Here is an 11,959-nt window from a genome sequence, read left to right on the forward strand (position 1 = left end):
ATGAGGACATACACGGAGTCAGGATGGACGAGTGTAGGGTTTTTGGTATTTAGCATACCTATTTAATTCGTTTTTAAAGTTACGGGTAGTTTGAAATAAGACCTAGCATACCTACTTAATAAGTTTTTAAAGTTAAGGGTAGTTTGAAATTGAAGACTGTTATTGGTTGGGTATAAAAAGAAAGACACTTGGCGGACAGCTCTCTTTTTGGTTGTTGAGTCCTGCTAGCGAACGGTTGTCATAAGACGAGATTATTGTGAATTGGAATAAGACAAGAAAATAAATGGATAAATATCTTCAAGGTGTTATTATTTTTACATAACATTATTGTCACCTACCGTTTTTAGGGTTCCGTACCCAAAGGGTAAAAAACCCTATTACTAAGACTTCGCTGTCCGTCCGTCCGTCTGTCACCAGGCTGTATCTCATGAACCGCGATGACTAGATAGTTGAAATTTTCACAAATGATGTAAATATCTCTATTGCCGCTATAACAACAAATACTAAAAATAAAATAAAATAAATATTTAAGGGGGGCTCCCATACAACAAACACGATTTTTTTGCTCTATTTTTTGTTGAGGGTTCTCCGTGCGCGAGTCCGACTCGCACTTGGCCGGTTTTTATTTATAAAATAGCTACAGATTTGTAAAAGGAAACCACGAAAGGAAAGGATAAAAGCTTTTTGGGGTCCACTTTTGCGTTCACGCGTTCGTTGACCTGCCATACGCAAGTATACTCGTACTTACTGCAGATTATGATGGGACAAGTGGAAATACTCGTACTTACTGCAGATTATGATGGGACAAGTGGAAATACTCGTACTTACTGCAGATTATGATGGGACAAGTGGAAATACTCGTACTTACTGCAGATTATGATGGGACAAGTGGAAATACTCGTACTTACTGCAGATTATGATGGGACAAGTGGAAATACTCGTACTTACTGCAGATTATGATGGGACAAGTGGAACTTGAGTGTGGATACCTTTTTTACATACATTGCAGCATATTTGGAACATTCCCAGTTTAGTACTTAGATAGTATATTGCTAATATGAATCACAAATTAAATATAAACCTACGCAGCAGCTAAATAAACATGTTCCCCTTTTGAAGTTATTATCGTTTGGTAAAACGATAAATTTTGTTATATTTATCACGAATCTTGTCCAATTATCTGAGGGAAGTGCTACATTTTAATATGAGTACCTATTAAAATATAATGAAAAATGCGAAAAGTAATGGGATTTGATACAATTGTTTCACTCCTAAGACTCCTAAGTTATTTAATATAACTAAAACAAATGCATACAATGTACATCATCAATGCATAGTATAAAACAAAGTCGCTTCCCTGTCTGTCTGTCTGTCTGTATGCTTAGATCTTTAAAATTACGCAATTCAAGAGGAAGGTTTATGTATAATTTGTTAACCCGTGCGAAGCTGGGGCGGGTCGCTAGTTTATTATTAAAACGAGTATATTTCGTCACAATTTTTGAGGAATCTCTGTCTTTATATAGATACAAAAAGACTTCTTCCACTTAGGTCACCGGAAATGGGCACTTTCTTTCCGGTCCTCGGCAATAATGCGCTATTTCCTTAATTTCATGGGCCCGATTCGGATTTTGAAATAGACATCTATTAGACATCGCCAAGATACGATAACGATATGTTTAAGATCTAACCTGTCAAATCTGACATTTGCGCGATTCTGGAGATACTCTTGAACGATTTCCACAAGATATTACTTAGAGATCTATTTCACATCTAACAGATATCTAACACAATCTATCGTAAAAGTGACATTGATTGCCCGAATTCCGCTGCAAAAGAGAACTAGTTGATATCTAAACTATAACGTATCTAGAATGGATCTAGTACGTGTCGTCTCTTGTGAATATCTTGAAGTTCGAATACGGCATGTATTTCGTGGACCGCACCATCCTGACTACGAGCTACGCAAGGTCCACCAGAGATCGCTACGCCGCTACGGGTGCCGGACGTACGCTACGATCTCGTAGACGCGTTACGAACTAGTCAACAAGTCACAACAAGTTGTTTTGGGGCGATTAATTTAAAAAAAAAGTGTACTAGGTGAAAAGAGTTAGAAAATAAAGTCCTCAAACAAAAAAGTTAGAATATTAAGTTTCTAAAATAAGTGTAGTGTACTTAAATTAAAGTGAGTGTACACTGGACTTGCAAGAATACTGCACGTGGCTGCCAAAAATGGAAATTTTTAAGTCAGTGAAAAGGCTTATGAATTTTATAACGCTTTAAATAAACAATAATAATATTATATTGTGTTAAAAATAATCAAGGCTTATTTTACTAGTTTACTTCAAAACTTGTAAGTACTTATGACTTGCTCATAAATGGCTATTCCATTTCAAATTTTTGTATTCATAATTATGATAGATTTTAAATATACTTTGTTATTAAGGCAAAGTAAAAGAATGCTACTAAATTAAAGCAACGCGTGTACTTATTACAAATAAATGTGTAAATATGAAAGGGTCTGATTTTTACAGATTTCTATTACTTCTCAAAAGTAAGAGCAAAGTGCTTAGCGGCGACATTTAGGTATGCTTCGCCGATTAAACTTTTACGGACTCTAAAAAACATTTGTCGCCTAAACAGTAGCGCTCATCAAAATTCCATAATCTTATTTCTAAGTCTACTCATCCAAATTACGAAAGCAAGGACTCCTACACAAATTTAATTACTAATATAAAATTGTTATTAAATCGTGTGGTTGATATGTGACGCGCATAAAATGGTTGCTCAAACATAAATAAGTTTAAGAACAAAACGTGAGAAGATGTGTTAAATTGTAAAATCTAATCTTCTATGCAGAAAATAGTTTTTTTTTTCTATTTGAAATAATCATTTATTTAGAAACAAGATATATACAGTACTAAAAGAAATTAAAAACTAGCTTAAATCTAAAATAGTTAGGCCCTTGAGGTACAATGGTACCAAGGATGCTGGCGACATTTCCTCGCTGTATCGCAGTGCTGATACGTTGTGCGAGGTAGCCGCCAGCTCTTCGGTCACCAGTTACGTCAACCAGACGCTCCGCGATTTCTGCGAACAACTTATGAGCGCGAAATAAAATTAGTGTTAATAAATTAGTTATACGTGAAAAGTCTAAGTGATACGCGTAACGTTTAAGGCAAAAGTGCATTAGTGCAGTATGTGGAACGATACGTATGAAATAGAATTCTGGGACTACTTCGACGCGACGGAGCCGAGCGAGGCATCGGCGGCGTCCGTCTCAGCGCCGGACCAGGGCTTCGTGCTGGTGCTGTACAGCGTGCTGCTTGGCACGGGGGCCGTTGGCAACGTAGCTGTGTTTGCCTCGTTGCTGCGCTCTCGGCGCCGCAAGTCACGTGTCAACCTCCTTATGACGCACCTGGCTGTTGCTGACCTTATCGTTATCTGCGTTATTATACCGCTTGAGGTAAGTTAATACATAGCTTGGAATATAATATGATCGTTACAGCGTGCTGCATGGCACAGGGGCCGTTGGCAACGTAGCTGTGTTTGCCTCGTTGCTGCGCTTTCGGCGCCGCAAGTCGCGTGTCAACCTCCTCATGACGCACCTGGCTGTTGCTGACCTTATCGTTATCTGCGTTATTATACCGCTTGAGGTAAGTTAATACATAGCTTGGAATATAATATGATCGTTACAGCGTGCTGCATGGCACAGGGGCCGTTGGCAACGTAGCTGTGTTTGCCTCGTTGCTGCGCTTTCGGCGCCGCAAGTCGCGTGTCAACCTCCTCATGACGCACCTGGCTGTTGCTGACCTTATCGTTATCTGCGTTATTATACCGCTTGAGGTAAGTTAATACTTATAGCTTGGAATATAATATGATCGTTACAGCGTGCTGCATGGCACGGGGGCCGTTGGCAACGTAGCTGTGTTTGCCTCGTTGCTGCGCTCTCGGCGCCGCAAGTCACGTGTCAACCGCCTCATGACGCACCTGGCTGTTGCTGACCTTATCGTTATCTGCGTTATTATACCGCTTGAGGTAAGTTAATACATATAGCTTGGAATATAATATGATAGTTACAGCGTACTACTTGGTACGGGGGCCGTTGGCAACGTAGCTGTGTTTGCCTCGTTGCTGCGCTCTTGGCGCCGCAAGTCACGTGTTAACCTCCTCATGACGCACCTGGCTGTTGCTAACCTTATCGTTATCTGCGTTATTATACCACTTGAGGTAAGTTAATACTTATAGCTTGGAATAATAATATGTAGTTACAGCGTACTGCTTGGTACGGGGGCCGTTGGCAACGTAGCTGTGTTTGCCTCGTTGCTGCGCTCTCGGCGCCGTAAGTCACGTGTCAACCTCCTCATGACGCACCTGGCTGTTGCTGACCTTATCGTTATCTGCGTTATTATACCGCTTGAGGTAAGTTAATACTTATAGCTTGGTCACCGCGACGCATGTTATCTCCATTATTTATACTGCTGACCTGGATAGCCTGAACTAACTGTAGATAGGCTATACTCATACATAAGGAGCACAAAAATAAATCCGTATTTATTTATACCTACAAAGAAATCTGTTATTTTTGATTAATTTTCGCATTCCATTCATTTTTGTCATACTCGTTGTTAAATATGAGCTTGTCTCTTTCTCTTTCGGTGAGCGGGAGCTCGTTAGCACGTACACATTTGTCGCTTGCCCAGGTACGACTAAAGGCAACTTGTAAAATATGTCACAATTTCGGAACACCTATAACATGTCTTGAGAAATCATGGCCTTTTATGACAAATACTCAGACAGCAAGTCGATCTAAAATCTATTTCTCCACAATAATTTCATGTTTTCAAAAAAAATCTTCTCCTAACAACTTCAGATAAAGTTGTTGTCACAAGGCAAAATAGGCAGAGCTTTCGAATAAGTGAAGCGCGTGAGTAAGACGGGATAATGGCACGCACCATATAAAATGTGGCTACTTTAGCTACGAAATGACTTTTTTAATGGTGTGCAGAGGAAACCAACCGTGAGGGACGCTAGCCATTGATTTTTTTGGGTCCGGACTTCACAATCCACAACGAACATTTTTTAATTACAAAGTTTTTGTACTCTTTCCTGCAAAATGAGTTTTAAATCAAGCTGAGTGAGGACCATTTAGCACAATGTTCTGTTCCTCTTAATGAAGCTTTGTTATTATTTTTTGTTAATTTATGTGCTTATAAATTACTTACTTACTTAAATAGTACTTGCCAAATTAAAACAATAAGTAATAGCTCCCATTTTGCCTTGAATTGAAGAATTGAGAACCGCACATACAGGTTTTATTGAATAGATGATGCAAGTGATTCGCCGGACCGAGATCGGAACCGGTGTAAAATTTCCTAGACTTTGGTATGAGTTTGGTTTCCAACCTTCAATATGGCGTTCACTCGTCTTACCACTTGGCTGTCAAATCGCTTCGGATTATCTAAAGAAAGGTTCAGTACCTACTGTCAGAAGCTAATTTATTTCATTTTCTGACGAGGATTCCTCATGAACACGATCATTCGATGGTTTTATTTCGAAATGCTGCATATAATTATGTAAAAATATGTGAATTATGAGATCATCATCGTAAATATGTTAATTTTTCGGTAAACTTTGCTCGATAGCCAAACATTCCATACATTTATATCAACCAAAAATTAACTCGAATAGGTAAGGGAAAATAACATTCTCAAAAATAGACGTCAAAGATTGTTCCAGATGCGTAATTTTACGAATTTTAGTATTTGTCTGTTTTTATTTTATTTTATCATAGTGGTTTTTGTGTTTTCGACATTTAGAAATTGTATACATCTCTAATATCTAATATTTCATTGATTCCATATTTGTAAATGTATTTTGTAATATTGGTTAATTTAATTGCTTGTAAAAAAATTACATGTAAAAGTGCCCCTGTGGCCTATTTGCTGAATAAATGTTTGATTTTTGGCACACCTCAGTGAAACAGCAGCTCTGAAATTAGGTACTGGGAAATTCTCGCGTTAATAAAAAATACAGACATGATTATTCACAGAATATATTAAAGGGTTAGAACGGCTATCGCGCGCAGTTAGTATCGGAACCGGTGTCGCCGCTCGTTCCTCTCCACATTTCCACATTTCTCGCGCAACGGTAGTAAAAACTTGTGTGCCTGGGGAATGGATACGCCTCCTTTAGACAGATTTGATGTCTGGCTTCTTAATCTGAACGTTATTGTGGCGCAAAAGGCATGTTTACGTTTTTCGGTCAGCGCGGGCGAGCACTAGCATGCGAGCGTTTGCTCATAACCGGCGGCGACACGTACCCTACTCGTATCGCCATTCTACTTGTTCTGTGTGATTATTCATGTGTTAAAACAGAATTAAGGTAGTTCGACCGTGAATGCGGCCGGACTAGTCTAATCAAATAAGAAAAGATATATCTTTTAGCATATATGCTGGCCTATTGAATGATTTAAATTATTATCAATGTAAGTACCTATTTAAATTTTCTTCATGGTGGAACATTGAATCTATTTTATAAGCAACTTATGATCGAATACTTGGATATCAAAAGACAAATGAAAAGATAAATTCCTCTCTAAAAAGGTATTTTGTCTTGCGAATATGTATATTATAGCTTCTGATTTCTAAACAGAACCGTGGCCTGAGTGTAGTTATAAAAATATCGACAGTCATTTAACGACTACAGTTTGTAAATTATGTGTTGTTTATTATTACACGTGACACAAAAGCTAACCATTTCACTATAATAGCACCGGTCTCTTTGACAATAAGTAATAAATCATTATATTAACGAAAGCGAATAGCAATCATGTTTATATTTTCTTTTTGCGAGCGAGTGCTAGTTAGAAAAGTTCTCGCCGGCTGTGTAAATACACAGCAATCGCTATATCATTTTGTTGATTACAAATTATTTTCACGCCACTAGTCAGACAGGTTTAGCAGAGCTTTAAAAAAAATTTAAACTAAAAAGTTTTTGATCATACTAATATTATTATATTAGTATGATCAAATTATACTCGTTAGTACAATAATCGTGTCCAAAAGCCGTATAGCTTGCTTCAAATGGAATGTTTATATACTTACCTATTTAGGAAATAATCTAGAAACACCATTAACATAAAAACTTATTCATAAATTTAATATTATCCACAATATTTCTTAACTAGTCCTTATCCGCCAGATTTTGATCCCCCTAACTAAGCGAAGCAGTATTTCGGCTACGTAGAAAAAACCCCACTGAAAAGCAAATCGATTATCTAACTAGATGCAGTTAAATTACAAAACGGGAAGATATACACCCTTTTGGATTCCTACTGCCGTATTCGAACTTCAAGATATTCACAAGAGACGACACGTTCTATTCTAGATACGCTATAGTTTAGATTTCAACTAGTTCTCTTTTGCAGCGCAATTCGGGCAACCAATGTCACTTTTACGTCAGATAGAGTTAGATATCTATTAGATGTGAATTAGATCTCTGTCATATCTTGTGGAAATCGTTCAAGAGTACGAGTATCTCCAGAATCGCGCAAATGTCCAATTTGACAGGTTAGATTAAACATATCGTTATCGTATCTTGGTGATGTCTAAAAGATATCTAATAGATGTCTATTTCAAAATCCGAATCGGGCCCCTAGATACCTACCCTCCTAACTACAGAGAACTGCTGGAAATCCGGATGAAATTGCAAACTGAAAACGAATACTAACAAGTTGATTTTATCCGTTATAAATAGATTCCACCTAATTGTTTGAATTTGGAATTGGAAATTTATTTTGTGCATAAAAGGGGCCGTATGCAGTACAGCTTATATGATTACTGGTATCCATTGATCATGCAGGTGTACGCTTAATCTTACTATGCTAAAAAAAGTGACGTAGGTGCTCAGAAAGTGACGAACTCAAAAAGTTACGTCCTCAGAATGCGACATACTCCGACTCATCATCATCTTCCTCGCGTTGTCCCGGCATTTTGCCACGGCTCATGGGAGCCTGGGGTCCGCTTGGCAACTAATCCCAGGAATTGGCGTGGGCACTAGTTTTTACGAAAGCGACTGCCATCTGACCTTCCAACCCAGAGGGTAAACTAGGCCCGTATTGGGATTAGTCCGGTTTCCTCACGATGTTTTCCTTCACCGAAAACCGACTGGTAAATATCAAATGATATTTCGTACATAAGTTCCGAAAAACTCATTGGCACAAGCCAGGGTTCGAACCCGCGACCTCCGGATTGCAAGTCGCATGCTCTTACCGCTAGGCCACCAGCGCTTCTGCGACATACATACTCCGACTAACCCGAAAAAACTATTCAACGTTAAACATTATCGAACACCTCGCTCATAATCTTTTTACTTATTTTTTTATATATCTAAATTCAAAATTAGATTTATTTGTATTAAGCAGAGTACAATTTTGTTACCTCCCGGATTCCTTTACCCTGATTTCCCGTATAACAATACATAATTATCTTGTTTTATTACTAAAATCACGCTTGACAGGAAGCAATTTCAGTATTAGTTTAAACCTATTAAATTGATGCTTATCCAAGGAAGTCAAATAACTAATGCAAGCTGAGCTGAGGCATATCCTGAAATATAAAGCAAATGCCGCTAACTTGGTAAATAAAGCACTCACTAACTAATCAATGAGCTAAGCCAGAGTGCGTTGACTAATAGTTACTTTGAAAGTACGTTAAGTAAAATAGTTACGAATTCCAACTGAAATGGTGGTGGCGGCCCTCATACAACTTTACTAGTTTAGTCAATTTAAGTACATAAGGACCCACGGACCCACGGAAAACCATCGATGGTGCAGGCCGGGGTTCAGGCAGACCAAAGAGGAGATGGCGGGACGACTTGGATGCATTTTATCCGGATTGGCGGGAAAATGCAAACGACAGGGTTTAGTGGAGGAAGGGAGGGGAGGGCTTTGCCCAGCAGTGGGACACTAAACCAGGCTAACAAAAAAAAAGAGTACATAAGGCCAAAGCGGCCAATTCCGTTATAGGGGCTATTCCATCAACCAGCTAAAAATTTATTTTGTTTTCAACCGTAGGAAAGAAAGCCATTTGCTTTTGATAGCCGATACTAAAAGCAATCCCTGCTTTGTCGATGAAATTATCAATTATGTACGTTGTTCTAAAAAATCGCTGGTCGACCGAATTGGCGGCATTAGGTAACCTTAAACACATTCCTATCTTGTAATTAGTCGATCCTTTTCACCGGCAGAGATACAAAGGCTTCACAAGTCCCTCTTTCTGTAACTAACCAACCATTGTTCATTTAAATTAAAATATCTGGGAGACCGAGCTTTGCTCGGAAAACATATAAAAACTTAAAAATGCGCGTTATTACAAAGATAAAACCTAGCTAGATCGATTTTTCGTCCCCAAAAACCCCCATATAGCAAATTTCATCGAAATCGTTAGAGCCGTTTCCGAGATTCCCGAAATATATATATAAATAAATAAATATACAAGAATTGCTCGTTTAAAGGTATAAGATTATATATGGGTTTGTCATTACTTACAATACAAACTTATCATTAATCAAGTTCCTCTCTCTCTCTTTTAACTTGTCTATTATAATATAAATATTCTTATGTGGGTAACTACCTCAGATCATAGATGAGGTAACTACATAACTACTTTGAAAAGAATTAAATTAAAGTCACTTGAGTTCTAAACTAAAAGGACTAGACAAAATCATGTCAAAAATTCCCACATAAAAATATGAAGAACAAAATTGCAGTTTTCTACGATAACCAGAACTAAGTCGTTATACGGATTTATGTAAAATAATAAACTAGTGGCTCTGTGCGCTGAAGACCTCGCAAGCTCTTATGGCTCCGCCATTTTAAAACATTCCCAAAAACAGAATCGACAATAAAAATTATTGAATCATCGTACCTGCTCACAAAATTTCAAGAGAATCGGTTGAGAATGGCGAGTATTGCAACCAGCCCTAGTAGCACGGTCGCATTTTTATCGTTTATCACCATGCCTGTCACGTTCTAACAAGTATGTAAGTGCGAAAGTGACGGGCATAGTGATAGTCGATAAAAATGGAACCGTGCTGAGCCCCCTGTAGAGGAGAACATCCGGACATACGAAAGCATTTTTGCCCAACCTGCCGCGGCTAGCACATGATTGGCGCGACAGTATTTCGCCGCGAGATAAACTATACCCGGCCCTCTTTAATTAATACAGTTAGAAAGAGACGGGTAGTCTTTCTCGCTGCAAGATACTGTCGCGCCAATCATATGCTAGGCCTACTGAAACGCAGACAAACCTTCGCTAACGCTCTAACTTGAAAATGACTCAACTTAGTTCCTTAATTACTTTGCACATTAGCTCTTAGCATCATTATTATAACCCCTTTTAGGAATATGAATAAGAAAACGTGAAATTTAATTCAGTTTTCTATCTAGCCAATCAGTCCTGTTACATTTAAGAACCATAATACTGTATGAAGACATTGCTGTAGGAATGATGGGCGAGGTAGAAAATTGTGAATAAAATTTCACATTTTCTCCATAGTAAATGTATGGAGAAAGTTTTTATTAATTTGTGGCGTAAGTTGACCCCAAAGAAACTATTGATACTGGATAGCAATGGAATCGATTGGCATACAAAAATAGCATATGAAAAATAAAAGTTTTCATTTTCATACAAATTGTATGGGAAAAGTTTTCCTCGATTTGTGGCTTTTCTAGCCGGAATTTTTTTTTTGCTTCCATACAAGCTTTTGATCCTCAATAAGAATGGGATCGATTGGCATCAAAAAAAAAGTTTGTCAAAAATGACCTTTTTCTCGCACCCTGTATGTTTTTTCCAAAATCTGTAAAAGCGAATCTTCATTAATTTGAAATTGAGGGAAGGTCTTCTAAGACCGTTTTCTCGTAGCAGCACGGGATCTGGTAGCTGCCCTCACTGACCCAAAAAGAAAATCCACCCGGGATATATGTATATCGCATCACAAGTTACCCATTGACTGGAATCAATTGGTAACATGATGTATGTGTTTATTCGGTCAGTGGAACAGCCTGTGCTGTTCCACTGACCGAATAAACACTATAACGAGCTAATTCGCTCGACGAACCTATCTAACTTTGTCGAAACTAATTAATTCTTGCTAATGCATTTCCATACCTACCTAAGTAGTGTTAATGATTTGCATTAAAAGTTTGCCCTTTTCCCCCCATTATAACTATCTACTGTACTTTGATGGCAGACTGACTTCCTATACCTACACTTGTAAATGCTTACCGTACCTATAGGTAATGTTAAAAATAAAAGGGTACCTAAAATCTTATGCCAGAGGTAGGACAATTAAATATAAACCTTTATAATTTTAATTTCTACGCGTAGCAAAACAACCTTTTAAACATCATTTAAGCAGTTAACACGATCCCTAATAAAATTTTATGGCTAAAATTGGCGGTAGCTACCTTAATTTAATTAGCAAATTATAAAGGCAATATTCTACTATGCCAAAACTTAGACAGAACATGACAAATATTAACATTTTGTATTCTAATTTACTTTAATTTCAGGAAATGGCATTGTGTCAATTTAGTTTAAATTTTTTTGCCAAGTTTTATCCTTAGTTTTATGGTCAGTGGTAAATTTGGTCAGACAAAAAAAAACCCTACGTCGGATTGATTTATGGGTAATTAATTCGCTTATGCATCCAGCTTTGTCATACGAACGGCTAAGGAGTGGCACTCACTTCCTGCAAATTAGACTGCATCGGCATCTGATGGTGTTTGTGGTCACATCACCTTGATAAAATGAGTGACGTTCGCCGCCGCATTACTGCCGTTATTTCATTAATTCCATTACTAATTTTATTAAGGAAATTGACAAATAAAGCGGCGCAGCAACGATGTCGCAACAGTAATGCAGCTAATACAGTTGCCACCCGTTTGGCTCCTTTTAAT

Source organism: Cydia amplana, chromosome 18, assembly GCF_948474715.1.
Source record: "Cydia amplana chromosome 18, ilCydAmpl1.1, whole genome shotgun sequence".
In the NCBI taxonomy this organism is placed as follows: Eukaryota; Metazoa; Arthropoda; class Insecta; order Lepidoptera; family Tortricidae; genus Cydia; species Cydia amplana.